The sequence below is a fragment of the Heterodontus francisci genome, chromosome 23 (genome assembly GCF_036365525.1).
Source record: "Heterodontus francisci isolate sHetFra1 chromosome 23, sHetFra1.hap1, whole genome shotgun sequence".
NCBI classification, from domain to species: domain Eukaryota; kingdom Metazoa; phylum Chordata; class Chondrichthyes; order Heterodontiformes; family Heterodontidae; genus Heterodontus; species Heterodontus francisci.
Window position 1 is genome coordinate 37209822 of NC_090393.1, and position 17392 is coordinate 37227213.

General features: G+C 45.0%; 1 protein-coding gene across 16 annotated transcripts in view; it reads left to right on the plus strand.

Moving 5' to 3' along the window:
• Positions 1-17392, plus strand: part of zmat5 (zinc finger, matrin-type 5) — a 331963-nt gene that overhangs the window by 35535 nt on the left and 279036 nt on the right. Inside the window, exon 1 of one of the 16 annotated variants that reach the window (XM_068055090.1) lies at positions 17317-17380. The exons of the other annotated variants lie outside the window; for them this stretch is intronic. The gene's annotated coding sequence lies outside the window, so the exon portion shown is untranslated. Of the gene's footprint in view, positions 1-17316; positions 17381-17392 lie in introns of those variants that run through there. 16 annotated transcript variants of the gene reach the window in all.

Genomic DNA, 17392 nt, shown 5'->3' on the forward strand with positions numbered 1-17392 from the left:
AAAGCTTGTGGTGGTGGGGGGGGGGGGGGTGGGGTGGGGTGGATCACCATCGCCCAGACCAATCTGTTAATTGAATCAACGAGAAGTTCTTTTGTCTCTCCAAGCACTGGCTCTTAGAATGCAAATATTCTCCAGCCAAATGTCTGGTGATCTCTTTAAATAAGTCATCCCTTCACTCCAGCAACAGTTTAAAATCGATGTTCATGTGACAAAATTAATATGCCTCATACTTGGCAGGTGGGGGTCTTCATGACAATTCACTCTATCAGTGAACGTTGGAGAACTACCTGCTTGTCATAAATGTTGCTCACTAGGACATTATTTCCTGGGGAAGCACCATTTGACTGTACAAATGCGATGGGCTTGTTTTTCCACTCCCAACACTCAGCCTTCACATGTCCTTTTTTATGACAAAAATAGCAAGTCGGTCCCCTAGTACCAAACTTGTCCTCCAGACTTTCTCTTTTACTAGCCTGAGGAGTGTCTGCGTCTTTACATTTTCCATCTATCTCAATAGAACCAGATCTCTCTTCCTTATCAAACTCCTTTCTCTAATAATAAAAGCAAAATACTGCGGATGCTGGAAATCTGAAATAAAATCAAGAAATGCTGGAAATACTCAGCAGGTCTGGCAGCATCTGTGGAGAGAGAAGCAGAGTTAACGTTTCGGGTCAGTGACCCTTCTTATCTAATATCTCTGAAAGGTTCCAAATTGGGGCCAGTGACTACTGTTCTTGTGAATCAATTCAAAAATCATCTGCTACTGAAGCTTCATTAATTTTACAAACTATGTTCTTCTGGGAGGGACTTTATTCCCAAAGGTACACTATTTTTGAATTCTTCCATCAGAATCACTTCCCTAAGGCTGCCAAAGACTTGTGTAACCTTCATTGATCTATACCACCTAGCAAATGCCATTTGCTTCTCTCTAGCAAATTCCACATGTGTCTGGTCCTGTTTCCTTTTTTAAATTACTGAATTTCTGGCTGTAGACCTCTGGTACCAACTCATAGACATTGGGAACAGCAGTCTTGGCTTTGTCATGATCCTGTGAATACTCTTCTGAAGAGATGAGTATACCTCCAAAGCATTCCCCATGAAAACAATCTGTAAGAACATTGTCCAAGATGATTTAGGCCAATTCAGATTCGTGGCAATTTTCTCAAATGACACTAAATATATTTCTACTCCCTCCTTGCTAAATTTGGGTACCAAGAGAATATTCTTTGCCAAATCAAAACTGAGGCGTTTACTCTGGGTCATCCTCACCTTTCAGCTCTCCTGCATGTTCACAGACTTTAAGCTTTTCCATTTCCAATTCTAATTTCTTCCATTCTAAATTCTCCCTTTCCCTTTCTAATTCTAATTCAAGTTTTCACATTTTGCTTTTTTTTTCTTTCCAATTTCATCCTGTCATTTTGCAAATTCAATTTTGGCTAGTTCTACTTGAAAACTAGTAGAAATGTCCTTTTTCTTTCTCAAGTTTCAATTGAGGATCCAATTCTTCAATGATCTCTGCCTTCTTGGCCCGTACTTTCAAGCTGACCCTTGCGTTCCATGCTACTGCTTTCAAATTATCTTTTGTCAACTATTCCAAGGCACTAAGACAAATCCTCTTTCTCCATAGAGGCCTGAGCATCAAAGGTACTCATGTTGATTTCCCACTGCATACAGCAAAAGTAAATGTGAAATCCTGTTTGTTTTAAATTCTGGAAAATTCCAGTGAAACCATTTCACAGCCTAATTTGGATCGATCCCAGAGAAACCTCCAATTTTGTTGTAATGCCTGTGGAGATTAACAAACCCAAAGAGCCAAATTTACTGATTGACCCCAATTTAAAAAAAACAAATGGCCAAGATTTCACTTCTATAACTTTAACAATCAAATCAAAATCAAGATAAATTAAACATGAATTAACAGCCAAATCACAGTCAATATATATTTTACACCTTGCACATTAACTACAGATTCAAGGTGATTGGTAGAAGGATTAGAGTGGACATGAGGAAAATCTTTTTCAGCCAGAGGGTGATGGGTGTCTGGAATTCACTGCCTGGATTGGTGGCGGAGGCAGAAACCCTCAACCCATGCACCTGAAGTTTTGTTTTATTCGTTCATGGGCTGTGGGTGCCACTGGCTAGGCCAGCATTTATTGCCCATTCTTCATTGCCCTTCAGAAGTTGGTGATGAGCTGCCTTCTTGAACCGCTGCAGTCCATGTGAGGTAGGTACACCCACAGTGCTGTTGGGAAGGGAGTTCCAGGATTTTGCCCCAGCGACAGTGATGGAATGGCGATATAGTTCCAAGTCAGGATGGTGTGTGACTTGGAGGGGAACTTGCAGGTGGTGGTATTCCCATGCATTTGCTGCCCTTGTCCTACTAGTTGGTAGAGGTCGCGGGTTTGGAAGGTGCTCTCTAAGGAGCCTTGGTGCTGTAACCAGCAAGGCTGTGGACCAGGTGCTGGAAAGTAGGATTAGATTGGGCGGCTAATTTTTATTTTTTTTAGCCAGCACAGACACGATGGGCTGTTTGGCCCTCTTCTCTGTCGTAACTTTTCTATAGTTCTATCAGACACAACAAAGCTAGATCTCATGGGCAGTCCACTCAGCATATATGGCACCAAGCCACAAAATTGTTCAAAGCTCTGAACTTACTCTGGTAGATCTCCATTTCCTTTCTTCCAAGATGCGGCCACAGATTCTCATCCAACAGCAGTTCACCTTCAACCTGAACGCCACGGGTATTGTCTTCTAAACGATGTACTTTTCTAGAACCTCCTCAGCTCGGCTCACAACAGTCTTGATGGCAAGGATCCACCAGTATTACCGTAAGTAATGGAAACAGCTGCAGCAACTTGTATTTGCCTATATCCAGTTCCTGGATCCAGCCTTCACTTTCTTCAGCAGGCCTGCAATTCACCCCTGCGTAATATGATCTCGGATGACTGTGTCCTTTTTAATCTGGTTCCAACCAGTTTCTGTTTCCCTGTAGTCTGAAGTTTTAGTTTCAGTTTCTGTTTTCCCAGAAACCTGAAATTTTAGTTTCCCTTTCAGTTAGCGTCTGTCTTTTTTTAAAAAAAAAGAACAAGCTTTGAAACCAAAAGCAGTGGACATAACAGAACATTCGACAAGTCACCTGCAGACAACAGCTTGCAGATGCTCCACCATTGGTCCCACAAACTGCAGATTCCAAATCTCTCAATCTGCAGCATACACCTGCATTAGCCACTTCACTGATGCATTGTTTACAAGGGCTTCCAACTGCATTAAATTTGAGACCGATGAGGCCAGTCAAATCCAGAAGGCTGTCGTCTTTGCTTGGGAATTCCACAGGTCCGGGGGTTGTAGATTCCATTGGCAGTCAATTTAGTTTAGAGATACAGCACTGAAACAGGCCCTTTGGCCCACCGAGTCTCTGCCGACCATCAACCACCCATTTATACTAATCCTACACTAATTCCATATTCCTACCACATCCCAATCTGTCCCGATATTTCCCTACCACCTATCTATACTAGGGGCAATTTATAATGGCCAATTTACCTATCAACCTGCAAGTCTTTGGCATGTGGGAGGAAACCGGAGCACCCGGAGAAAACCCATGCAGACACAGGGAGAACTTGCAAACTCCACACAGGCAGTACCCAGAATTGAACCCGGGTCGCTGGAGCTGTGAGACTGCGGTGCTAACCACTGCGCCACTGTGTCGCCCCAATGTGTCAATGTGCCATCAGAACAACCAGGCATATTTATCAATTGGAAGGGATTCCACTCATTTAACGTGCCCCTGGTATGTGACCACCCCAAGAGAATAATGCACTATGTTCCCAGCATCCAGGGAGCTGCCATGACTAATTCTTCCTTCAGGTTCTGCAACTGATCTCTCTACCAGATAGCCTCAGCAGTTGGCTCCTGAGAGACCAGGGGTACCCACTCAAGACCTGGCTGATGACCCCAGTGAGGAACCCCACTGCACAGTACAGGAGGGGTACAACCAGAGCCATATGACCACCAGGGCCAAGATGGACAAAGCCATTGACTTGCTCAAAATAAGGTTCTGTTGCCTAGCCCCATCTGGAGATGCCTTTCAAACACCCAAGCAAGGGTCTTCTGGATTGTAGTAGTGTGCTGTGCCCTACACAACATGGCACTGCAGAGAGGACTGGCACTGGCACAAGAGGAAGGTGGAGAGCGCCTGGCATCCTCAGAGGAGGCGGAGCATCCTGATCTGCCATTGATGCCTGCAGCCAGAGACCTGCCCGCCTGAGAAGCCCACAATGCCCTCAACCAGGCACACTTCACCTGAGATCTGTGCTTGCAGCATTGCATTGCTCCCATGAGGACCCATGTACAACACCCCACCCCCCACCAGCAGCATTCCTCCCTATTGCCACACATCCACCCACCCCTTTCACAGCTTTACCTCCTCATCAAGGTGGCTTGTACCATTCACCGCTATTTAACTGATCAGGGTCAATGGTGAATCAAACAAAATAGATGCCATGACAATAAGTAGTTCTTGAAAACTCATTCCTTCATTCAAATAAACAGCATCAGTATCACACCAGCAATATAATAAGCACGCATGTGATTCCCTTTGAGCAACCATGACCTTTTCCTTTTATGCTTTCCATTACCCTCTCTGTGGTGCTATTCCTGTGGCTTCAGCAGAGCTAGAAGCAACCTGCTCTGACACAAGATGCCCATGGCAGACATCCTCTGTTTTGGAGCCCGTGAGGACCCTACCAAAGACTGCCCCACCTGCATCTGTGCAGGGGCAGGCTCGGTTATCCAAGCAGGGCACAACAATGTGGGGCTCTGTCACAAGGGCAAGGGCTGTGAAGTGGGGGTGCTTTGAGGAGAGCCCCCACTGTCTTCAGCCCTTTCTCCATCTTCCCTCTCAGAACCGACCTGTACATCTCTGCTAACCATGAGTGGGAGAGCACTTAGCTGCTTTGAGTATAGTGTTCAGCCACCAAAGCGACTCTTTAATCAGTGCTATGCAAAGATGCCGCCAGAGTGTGCAGGCCATTGGTGTAGGCCAGCATGCACTCAATGGCCTACTGCATTTGACTCTCCATGAGGTTGGCCACTCTTTCAGTGCAGGTGGTCACCAGCCTGAGACATCACTGCACTCATGCTAGAGATGGATTCCTCCATTTTCTGTGCAAGGATGTGCAGTGTCTCAGGAAATTCTGACAGACACACATTTCTCGCTGCTTCACAAGTACCCATTTAGTGTTTGACTCTCAAGGTTCAGCATCTATGTCCAGTTGAGCAGTCCTGTGACCTCCGACGGGGACTCTCCACTGCTGTCCTCATCTTCAACACCTGCTCCTGCTCACATGTGATGTGCTGTTCATGATTTGCCATCCTACCTAACTGCTGGTGGAGAGTGCGCAAGAGTCATGTGACATTACATCCTCCGAGTGATGATCCTCTTCTGATGACTTCACAGGCTCCTCCCTTATCTCCTGTGCTGGCTCCGGTAATGCACCTGTGGGAGATGAAAGACATGAGTTCGTGGTGAACCTAAGAACAATATGCTTACAAGTTAGCATTGGCCAGATCATGGGAGGGTGGACTGATGGAATCGCATCCTGTCAGGCAAGCCCCCCCCATCTGCCAGGAATGAGGAAAATTAATTTTGCCACATGAACATTGATTTTGGACTGGTAAAGAAAGAACTTGCTTTAAAAAACAATTGGAGACCTCGGCTGGAGAGAGAGATTAGCATATCAACAGACAGTACTCAAAAGGACAAAGGGGCGATTCCCTGCTCTAATTTAATCCACAATCGACTTTTGATTACCAGACGTTGAAGGTGGAAAGGCTAGCATTCCAGGTGAACTGCTAAGATGGCCAAATACACAAACAGACGTGGTACACCCTTTCAAGGACGCTCACATCCTTCCGACAGTATGGTGGCCAGAACTAGACACATACTCTAGTTGTGGCCTAACCAGAACTTTACAAAGGTTCAGCATAACTTCCTTGCTTTTGTACTCAATACCTCTATTTATGAAGCCCAAGATCCCATATGCTTTGCTATCCGCTCTCTCACTATGTCCTGCCACCTTCAAAGATCTATGCGCATGAATCCCCAGGTCCCTCTGTCCCTGCACACTCTTTAGAACTGTGCTATTTAGTATATATTGTCTCTCCCCATCCCTTCTGACAAAATGCATCACCTTACATTTCTTTTAAATTCCATCGGCCACTTGTCCGTCCATTCTGCCAGCCTATCTCTGTTCTGTTGCAGTCGACTGGTATCAGTTATGGCTGGAGCATAATCTTTTAAGACCAAAAAATAACTAGAAACTCTGTAGATATCCTCTTGTTGGCAATGTAACAAAAATACACATTTTGAAAATGGTACAGGAAATTAAAAGAAGAATTAGCTGCATTTTGCCAAAAGAAGTTCATACTTCACTAATACTCGGGTTGCAAAACATTATAGCCCCAATTTTGTGAGAACAGCAAAATCAATAAAGTGCTGGTCCATGATTAGAGCCAAACTTGCTAAATTTTTCAAGGCAAACCCCTTACCTTCAATTCAATATGCTTCTAACACATGTGCACAAGAAGCAAGGCCTGAGGCTATCAAAATGGAACCAGCAGCAGTTCATGAAGTGCTGTTGCTCATCATTGAAAGTAAGTGCTGTTAGCAAAATCTGTGCAGTAGTAGCAGTGTTTCATTTTAGCAACAAGTCCTTTGAGATCTTGCTGCAGGAAATTAAGGAGGGTAGCCCTATTTGAAGCTGAACATAACCCATCTGTCAAAATAGAAGTCCAAGTGGCACAGATGGTAGAAACAAACTTCAGATGAAATAGATATGACCTTCAGCTTCATTAGATGAAGCACCAAGACAATTGTACCCACTTTAGATGCTTACTCTTCCATAGAACATAGGACCAAGAATAAAAAATGAAGCTTCTCCATCATTCAAATAGATGGCTGATCTGTACCTCAACTCCAGCGTTCCCTGTACCTTTTTCTTTTTCGAGTGCGCGGGCAATTTCTTTAAGTACGTGGCCCATGCAGTAATTTAAAGAGACCAACTTGTGTGCGGCCTGCGCAGGGACCTTCGGGTTGCAGCCATGCAGCTTAGAGGGAACACTGCTCAGCTCTATTTACCCACCTTTGTTTCATATTCCTTAAAACCTTTGCCTGGTTGAAATCCTTCCATCTACGAAAGATGATGGACGCATAGCAAGCAATCCATTTAGGTGGGGTGTCTTCTCTTGGTGCACCTTTGCTGATGGCTGTGAAGGCCAATCCTTGAGAGGCAGGTTCTGTCACAAGTACTGCACATGAAGCTGCCAAGTGATGCTGTGAGTTGTTGTTTTTGATGTTAGCGCCTGTTGCCAAGCTGCTGCAGCAACTGGTGGTTGTGGTAGTGCACACCAGTCCACAGGATGTGCCACCATTTCCCTCTTTCGGGAGCTAGGGACTCCCAGGGGCGACGGTCAGCATTTAGGGCCTTAACATTACGCTTGAAAGCATAATTGAAGCAGAGTTTTGGGCACCCCACTGGTCATCTGACCCACCGCCCCCACTGAGAGGGTCCTTGGGTATGCGACCGTCTTCCATCCTGCGTATGTATCTCATCCACTGAAACCACTTCTGTTTGATTAGTGCGAACGCACTTGCAAGCTCTGCCTTTGAGAGGACTGTCGCATTTGTGATTTTGTCCTGCCAGGATATACCCATAATGCATCACAGACAGCGATGATGGAAATTATTAAGCTTCTTTTCCTGATAGCTTAATATCCTTGCCAAACAAAACTCAGTCTATCTCAGTTTTGAATTTTCAATGGACTTAGTCCCAGCAGCTTGTGGGGGGAGAAAGTTCCAGATCTCTGCTATCCTTTGTGCTTCCTGACAACATCTTTGAAAAGCCTAACTCTAATCTTAGAATTATGTCCGCTTGTTTTGGATTACCCCACCAGAGGAAATTGTTTCTATCAACCATATCAAATCCTTCAATCATCTTAAACACTTCAATTAGTACACTCATTAATATTCTATATGCAAGTGGATACAAGCCTAGTCTATGCAATTTAACCCTTTTAGCCCTGGTATCGTTTTGGTGAATCTGCGTTGCACCCTCCTCCAAATCTAATATATCCTTCCCAAGTTGCAGTATGCCCAGAACTGAGCACCATACATCAGATGCAGTCCAAGTGGAGCTTTACATAACTGTAGCATAACTTCCACCACCTTGTATTCCAGCCCCTTGAGATAAGAGATAATATTCCATTAGCTGTTTAAATTATTTTTGCACCTATCCACTAGCTTTTAATGCGTTCTGTACATGGCCATCCAAATCTTGTTACTCCTCCACAGTTCCTAGCTTTTTCTTCTTCTTTGGCCCCCTTGTCTCGAGAGACAATGGGTAAGCGCCTAGAGATGGTCAATGGTTTGTGGAGCATCACTTGGAGTGGCTATAAAGGCCAATTCTAGAGTGACAGACTCTTCCACAGATAAAATTGGTTGTCGGGGCTATTATACAGTTGGCTCTCTCCTTGCGCTTCTGTCTTCTTTCCTGCCAACTGCTAAGTCTCTTCGACTTGCCACTCTTTAGCCCTGCCTTTATTGCTGTCCACCAGTTCTGGCGATCACTGGCAACTGACTCCCACGACTTGTGGTCAGTGTCACAGGACTTCATGTTGTGTTTGCAGACGTCTTTAAAGTGGAGACATGGACGGCCGCTGGGTCTGATACCACTGATGAGCTCGCTGTACAATGCGTCCTTGGGGATCCTGCCATCATCCATGCAGCTCACATGGCCAAGCCATCTCAAGCGCCGCTGGCTCAGTAGGGTGTATATGCTGGAGATGTTGGCCGCCTCGAGGACGTCTGCGTTGGAGATACGGTCCTGCCATCTGATGCCAAGGATTCTCCGGAGGCAGTGAAGATGGAATGAGTTGAGACGTCGCTCTTGGCTGACATACGTTGTCCAGGCCTAGCTGCCGTAGAGCAAAGGTACTGAGGACACAGGCTTGAAACACTCGGACTTTTGTGTTCTGTGTCAGTGCGCCATTTTCCCACACCCTCTTGGCCAGTCTGGACATAGCAGTAGACACCGTTCCCATACGCTTGTTGATTTCTGCATTGAGAGACAGGTTTCTGGTGATAGTTGAGCCTAGGTAGGTGAACTCTTGAACCACTCCCAGAGCGTGGTCGCCGATATTGATGGATGCAGCATTTCTGACGTCCTGTCCCATGATGTTCGTTTTCTTGAGGCTGATGGTTAGGCCAAATTCGTTGCAGGCAGCCGCAATCCTGTTGAGTCTCTGCAGACACTCTTCTGTGTGGGATGTTAATGTAGCATTGTCAGCAAAGAGAAGTTCCCTGATGAGGTCTTTCCGTACTTTGGTCTTCGCTCTAAGACGGGCAATGTTGAACAACCTGCCATCTGATCTTGTGTGGAGGAAAATTAGTTCTTCTGAAGACTTGAACGCATGTGAAAGAAGCAGGGAGAAGAAGATCCCAAACAGTGTAGTTGCGAGACCACAGCCCTGTTTCACGCCACTCAGGATAAGAAACGGGTCTGCGAGGCACTGCTAGGCTGAATTGCGCCTTTCATATTGTCATGGAGTGAGGTGATGATACTTAGTGGCTTTGATGGACATCCGATCTTTGCTAGTAGTCTGAAGAGACCACGTCTGCTGATGAGGCCAAAGGCTTTGGTGAGATCTATGAAAGCAACGTAGAGGGGCATCTGTTGTTCGCGGCATTTCTCCTGTAGCTGGTGAAGGGAGAACAGCATGTTATTGGTGGATCTTTCTGCTTGAAAGCCACACTGTGCTTCAGGGTAGACACGCTCAGCCGGCTTCTGGAGTCTGTTTAAAACGACTCGAGCGAAGACTTTCCCCACTATGCTGAGCAGGGAGATTCAACGGTAGTTGTTGCAATCACCGCGGTCACCCTTGTTCTTATAGAGGGTGATAATATTGGCATCGCGCATGTCCTGTGGTACTGCTCCCTCGTCTCAGCACAGGCAAAGCAGTTCATGGGGTGCTGAGAGTATAGCAGGCTTGGCACTCTTGATTATTTCAGGGGTAATGTCGTCCTTTCCAGGGGCTTTTCCACTGGCTCGAGAATCATTGGCATCAGCGAGTTCCGATTTTGTTGGCTGTTCGTCCAGCTCATCCATGACTGGCAGAGACTGGGCTGCATTAAGGCCGGTATCAGTGACAACATTTTCCCTGGAGTACAGTTCTAGGTAGTGCTCCACTCGTGGTCTATTTGCTTGCGTTGGTCAGTGATCGTTTCCCCTGATTTAGACTTGAGGGTAGGAGGGGGCGATCTTCTTAATGGTTGGCCCAAAAGTTCTCTTAATACCATCATACGTTCCTCTGATGTTTCCAGTGTTGGAGACCAGCTGAATACGGCTGCATAGGTGTTGCCAGTCATCATTTGCACAGTGCCTGACTGTTCTTTGTGCAGCGCTACTGGCTACTTTAAGTGCTATGGATGTTAACTTGCTGGGGGCTTTCTTGTAGTTCAATAGTGCAGTGCGCTTAGCGGCTATGACAGGTTCCAGCTCTTCAAAGTGATATTGAAACCAGTCTGCATTCTGCTTCTTACGTTTGCCAAAGTTTGTCATTGCTGAGTCACAGATGGCGTCTCTGATGTGGGCCCACTTGGTCTCTGCATCCCTTGCAGGAGTGTTTTGAAGGGCTTTACCAAGTGAATTTAGAAACTTATGTAACAGCTATGGATAAGAAATTCTGTTAGTGTTGATGCGCGGGCAGCCCTTCTGCTGGGAGTGATGTAGCTTCTTTGGTTTGAGTCTAACTTTACTGCACACCAGGGAATGATCGGTGTCACAGTCCTCACTGTGGAAGCTGTGATTTGGACACTGTTATATAGAGGCTCGCCTTGTGACGATGAAGTCCAGCTGGTGTCAACGACGTGATCTTGTGTGTCTCCATGAAACCTGGTGACAGGGTTTAGTATGAAAGAACGAGTTGGTGATGCAGAGGTTATGATAGGTACACAACTCAAGCAGTCTCTGTCCATTCTCATTCATCCTTCCAATGCCATAGCGCCCAAGGCAGGCGGGTCATGGTTGGCCCCAACCCTGGCATTAAAGTCCCCCAGCAGGAACAAATGTTCGGTATTAGGAATGGTACTAATGATATTATGGAGTTCCTCGTAGAACTGGTCTTTAACTTCAGGTGGGGAGCAGAGTGTTGGAGCATAGATGCTGAGTTGGTGTACTGGGCCAGAGGCGGTGAGCAGTCGGATGGACAGTATGCATTCAGAGCCATTTCAAGGTGCCTTTATCATGCTGAGCAAAGAGTTTCTGATGGCGAAGCCCACTCCATGCTGTCTTGGTTCTTCAGGATCCCTACCCTGCTGGTAGAAGGTGTAGCCTTGCTCTCTTAGAGATCCGCTCGCAGGGAGGCCTGTCTCCTGAAGTGCTGCAATCTCCACATTGAGTTGTTAATGATGGCAGTCTTCCGAGAGTCTTTGATTTGCGTAAGGTCTTCCAACAGGCCAGGACACACAGTTCTGATGTTCCAGCTTGCAAAACGAAGGGCTGGTACCTTCTTTCCTTTTTTTGTCGTGCGCTGTTACAACCCACTTGTCGGGCAATGACCCTGAGCTCCAAGCACCCATTGAAGAAGGTGGACTGTGGTGGGACAGAACCTTTCTGACTGGGGACTGCCTGGTTTGAGGCGGGCAGTAACTGTCCAGTGAGATGCAATGACATCTCCCACTGACAAAAGCAACCCGTGGCGCCCAGTCTCTATGCCAATTGAGCTGGCCTTATAACCCGTAACTGCTGCCTTCCGTGTTTTGGTCGCTGTGACGCGAGTATGGAGTGACCTCTCCATGGCACGTGCCTGGGCAGAATGTATGGAGGTTGTGCGTTGCCCAAGCATCAAAACCACCCTCTCGGCCTTCCTAATGGGGCCCAAAGGAGTGCAGAACACGACGTTTGGCACCGGTATGGCTGCAGGAACTGCCGGAAACATGCCAAAGGTGACACATGACCGCCTTAGGAGTTCCGCTCCAGATTTTCTTTTAGGGTTTGCTCCCTTAGCCTTGGTCTCTCCCGAGGCGCCCACAAGGCAGTGGGGTTGTTGGCTGCTATTCCTGAGCAGGGGCCCTAACTAGTAAACTGTGCGATTTCATGGAGGGAGCGGGAAGGGGTTGCGGAAGCATGCGAGGGAGGGGGGAAGGTGGTGCGAGGATGGCCTCCTCGATGTCTGCGTCCTCCAGGCTGACGCAGCGCTCGTGGTCGCCATCCAAAGGTTTAGGGCCTAGGAAACGCGCTCCGGCCGGTGTTGGGATCCTGGCGAGGAAAGCCGGTCCCTTGCCGCTCTGCGGATCCATTCGAAACCTGGGGAGAGGGCGTGCAAGCGGACCCCGCACTCAGCTACCCGGGAAATGTGTGCTCAAGAACCAGAAGGTAGAGGCCGGGCTAAGGAGAAAAGTTGAGCAAGCAAATCCAGAGCTCCCTGTTTTGGTGATATTGATTGAGTGGTGGATGTTGGACAGACACTGGGTAAATCCCTGCTCCCTAGCTTTTTACCATTTAGAAATTAATCTATTCTCCTACAGTCCAAAGTGGATGACCTGATGGAAGACATGAACCAAATCTCCATGTTCATTTCTTATACTCTTTTTGGAGAATCGTATTTACAGAAAACTTACCCTATATCATAACACCCTTTCATGTAACATATGTTGCATAGCAGTTTAAAGTTCGACTCAGAGAATACTGCCAGCAAAACAACAAACCAGTTACTTTTCAAAGGCCTGGCCAAGGACGGAGGTGGACTGGACATAAGGCAGCTACTTGGGTGCTCAGGCAGTTCCTAACATCTTAATCAATTCATTCTGCTTTCCAGCCAAGGCAGTACACTGATAGAGGGCCAGGACATTCAAAGAACCTGCTACACCAAAGTAACTGTTGCAATATCAGATATCCCCAGCCAAGAATCCATGGAGGCAGTTGGTGAATGCAAGACTGGAGCTTGATGTGATCAACCAACAATCATGGGCCACTTATTATTACAGCAAGAAAAGAATACAAAGAGCTAGCTAGGCAAGAGTTGTATCTTTTGTATGAGCAAGAAATTGGTATTTACTGGGCCTTTAGAACAGGTTTCTGACATCTTTTTAATCAACCATGAGCAGCCTGCAGCAGCTGGCAGAGAATGTGCACCTTTTGATATCATTGTAGTCAAACATACTATGAAGCACCTACAGGGGAATCACAAAGCACAGCACTACTTTCTCTCACAAGTGTCATTGGGCACCCACTTAGAAGTGTCTGCCGTTCCTGGATTTGATACACTAGGTGTTCAGCTGGAAACAGCGATGAGGTGGACTTAATCCACATTGGAGTGCTTACTCTCAATTCAAATCGCTGGTTATCCAGATGCTGGACTGCCCAGCACTTGGGATAAAGCAAAAGATTAGATTAGATTAGATGAAAAACCGTCCTCTAAATGTGTGTGTATTTCCTCCCGCTCTATCTCGGCTCCTCAAAGGATTGCCTGTGTGGCAGGGGGGGACTTCAGCCATTTCAAGACTCTGCACACAGAGACGTAAAGCCATTCTGCTAACCAGCAATACCCCATAACAACCTGCCACCAAATTTGCTTTTCATACAGAGAGCAGTCAGACAGTAGTGCTGTGCAATAACCTTAAGTTGCGATAGTTGCACACCTTACTCGGTCAGCAGAGATGGCACTTACTGACCTACTGCGGGTTTCCAGCATTTCCTGTTTTTGACAGATTTCCAACAGTTGCAGTACTTTGCTTCACATTACACCCCAATAATGCTCATTTCATGCCTCTAAACCTTCTTAACAATATTCAGTTAGTCAAGTAATGGCCAAAGCTGTTAATTTAGCTGTGAGTGCGAGAAACTAGGAAGCTGAGCAGAGCTGTAAATTTTTTAAACAGCATTTGGCACATTTACATTTTTGCATTTGAACAATCAGTTCATGGGGTAGCATAGTTCATTCTTCTCATCTTATCATCTCTACAAGTTTTCATATATTATCATCATCTAAGCCTTCATTCCAAAGTTTCAAGATGCATTTGTTAATGAGAATGAAATATTGTCTAATGAAATTCTGTATGCAGTTAAATATATTTCAGTTAGACAAGAATCAAAAGTCTGAAGGGAAAATTACTATTGAAGTATCATGGTGCTGGAGCAGAGCGCATTCCCTTCACTGACTGCTGTGCTAGGCCAGTAAATAATATATTTTCATTTGAAATAAATCATAAATAAAATAAACTGGGATTCATATGCTCATATCAGTTGATTTCACTCTTGACTTGCCCCATTGATTTTTGAGATGGAGCTCCACTGTACAGCTTAATCGCAACCAGAACCAAACATTTTTGTTATTTACATGGCCTGTGCCCAGCATGCCCCCAAGTCTCTGGCGGCTGCACCTCTGCTCCTGAAAGAGCCATTGTTCAGTTTCACATAATGGAGCCAGTTCATGAATGCACATTCCTATTACATGCAGAGCAGAAGTGATCTGGAAGCATAAGGATTACTGTAGTAAACTACTTTTTTTTTTAGAAAGTATAAAGCAGTACGTAAACAGTTTTTAATAGTTGTAAACAGTGGATAAGAGGATTGAGTTGCCAAATGTAGTTGCAGCACTGGATGACTGATTTGGAGAATGATACCCAGACCACTCTTGCCTTCCTCCAAGTGACTGGTCATGGAGGGCAATGGCAGTGAAATATGTATCACACTTCCTTATGAAAATATCTTTGAGTCCTGTATTATCCAGAATAATTTGCTTTTCCTCTTCCCACCCTCCATTTTCACCCCCGCCCATTTCTTATTAATCCTACCTCATGCAAAGTATAACATCTATACGTTGCACTGAGGGCTCTGTTCCAGCACTGTTGACAGTGAGCAAGTTATTTGTCACTTGTCAGTATTGATTCCTTAGGTATACCTATTATCAGGGAACATCTGTTGTGGTGGTTGGTGAATGCAATTACTTTGCAGCAATAGAAATGGTCTGTAAGTGGTGTGCAGGAAGAAAAAATGCGAATTAGTATGCTTTCTGTTGAGATCAGTTCTCAAGTTAAGTCTTTGCATACACCTGCCATTACAAACTGTGCTCATAATTCATTCATTTTCTACTGCGAAAATAATAAGATGTAGGTAGAAACTTGGAATTAAAATTGCCAAATAATATGACTGCTCAAATCTTTGTTAATAAAACTTCTTGTTATTAATACATTGTGCAGGCATCTGACAATAAATGACACGTGTTGATTAAAACAAAATGAAATTGTAGGGCTTGACGAACAAACTTGTTTTGCCATAGCTTTGTCTTGCTTTTCATTCAAGCCTGACCACTTATGTTGAGATTTGGAACCGCCACATATTGGCTCTTCTGCTTCCTCCAAGAATTGAATCACTTTATTTTTGGCTGAGTATAATTTGAATTATATGCATCAAAAAAGACCATAAATATGCCATTTATAGGTCTAATTTTGCATTAATGCAAAGTGATTTTGGATGCATAATGATGTAAAAGCATTGTTACAACCTGGTGAGAAAAGTGTCGAGGGGTCCCCTCTCAGCCTTCACCTAGTCTTACTGTAACAGGGTTTCATTTTAAACACACTGTTTTTAGTTCTCCCTTGGTGAATCCTTGTTCACCACTTTCCAATTACAAGGCAAAGAAATCAGCACAAACAGGCTTTCTTAGGTTTAAAGAAAAAGTTAAAATTTATTAAAACTTGATCTTAGACTCTAATTCGGTTAAAGCCTACGGATATACAATGCGCCCACTCTAGCATGCATACACAATACACGGTTCTTTGAGCTCACGGTAGAGTTCTTGATTGTAGGTAGATCTTGCTTTTCATTGGGGCCCAGTATTATTCTTAAACCTTGTTCGCTGAAGGAGACTTTTCTCATTAGGGGTTCAGATGTCTTCAGTGGATTTAGAGGCTTGTGAGAAAGAGACGGGAGCAGGCAGACAGGAGAGGCTTTGGCGAGCCAGCCAGGAGAGATTGTCTCAATCCAGGAGCATTCTGCTTTCTGCCCAAACTATTTGTACAAATTCAAAAAACGCAGGTTGCCCAGCAGGTTAGTCATGTGACTAGCTGGTTTGACCATGTCCATTTGTGTATTTGGCCATCTTAGTAGTCAACCTGGAATGCGAGCTCCCCCCACCTTCAACATCTGTTGATCAAAAGTCCATTGTGGGTTGAATGTGGCAGGGAATGGTCCTGTGTCCTTTCCAAGCACTGTCTGTTAATATGGAAATGTCTTTCCACCCAAGGGTCCACTGTGGGTTGAATGTGTCAGGGAATGGCTGCTTTGCCCTTCCAAATACTGTTTATTAATATGCAAATGTTTTTCAAGCCAAGATCTGGCAACTTTTTTTTTTCAAGCAAGTCCTTGTTTCATTCCAGTAATTGTTTAAAATCAATGTGCCTCATTCTTGTCAGGTGGGGGCCTAGCACGACAGCATTAATATAACTTCCCTTACAGAAAGTGACTGGTTCAAGACCATCTCGAAGAAATAGTCCTCAGTAATTGAGCGTTACATTGGGAGAATTTGAAAACTTTGCTGCACTCCATTGGTCTTGGGCTTTAGATACTGTAATTATGAATTTTAATATTAACAAAATGCTTCTAACATTAGTAATGGAATTATCATTCAGAAACTGGTGAACAAGCAACACCTAAGTTTAAAATTCCTTGTGTTCAAACACCTCCATGGCTTTAATCCTGGCTCCTCCAGCACTAAAACCCCTCTCCCTCTGAGCTGTCAGTTCCTCTGAGTCCAGCCTCCTGCGCATTCCCACCTCCCACTCCTACACCCTGCCATTGTCAGTTATGACTTCAGCCACGTATGTTCCACACTCTGAATTCTCTCCCTAAACCCCTCTGTGCCTCCATTCCTTCTCCTTAAAGACCCTGTTTTAAAAAGCCACCACTTTGGGGAAGGCTAGTCATTCTCTTAAACTGTTCTTCTTTGACTTGGCATTTTTTCCCCCTCACATCTCTAGGAAGGTCCTTGGGAATTTTATTTCTATATTTATAGGCACTATATAAATTGTTGCTGTTTGTGGTTGTTCTGGTAGTATTTGTACAATTGTTGTTGCTGCTGAGCAAGGGAGCTAGCAATGCTGCCTCCACAACACATTCTACAGATATCAATATGAGACCTATGATATAGTGAAATTGAACCCTTATTTACAGAAAATATATGCAAAAAGGCTAACATTACTAAAGCTTATGCAAAACTTTTGGGAGGATGTTTTCCACTGCTGTTTAATGGCAGTGGAGATGGATATTGAAATGAAGAGGGTTTTGTCAGTTCCCGATGTTGGTTTTCTGCCCTTTTGAAAAAAGTAAGTGAAATA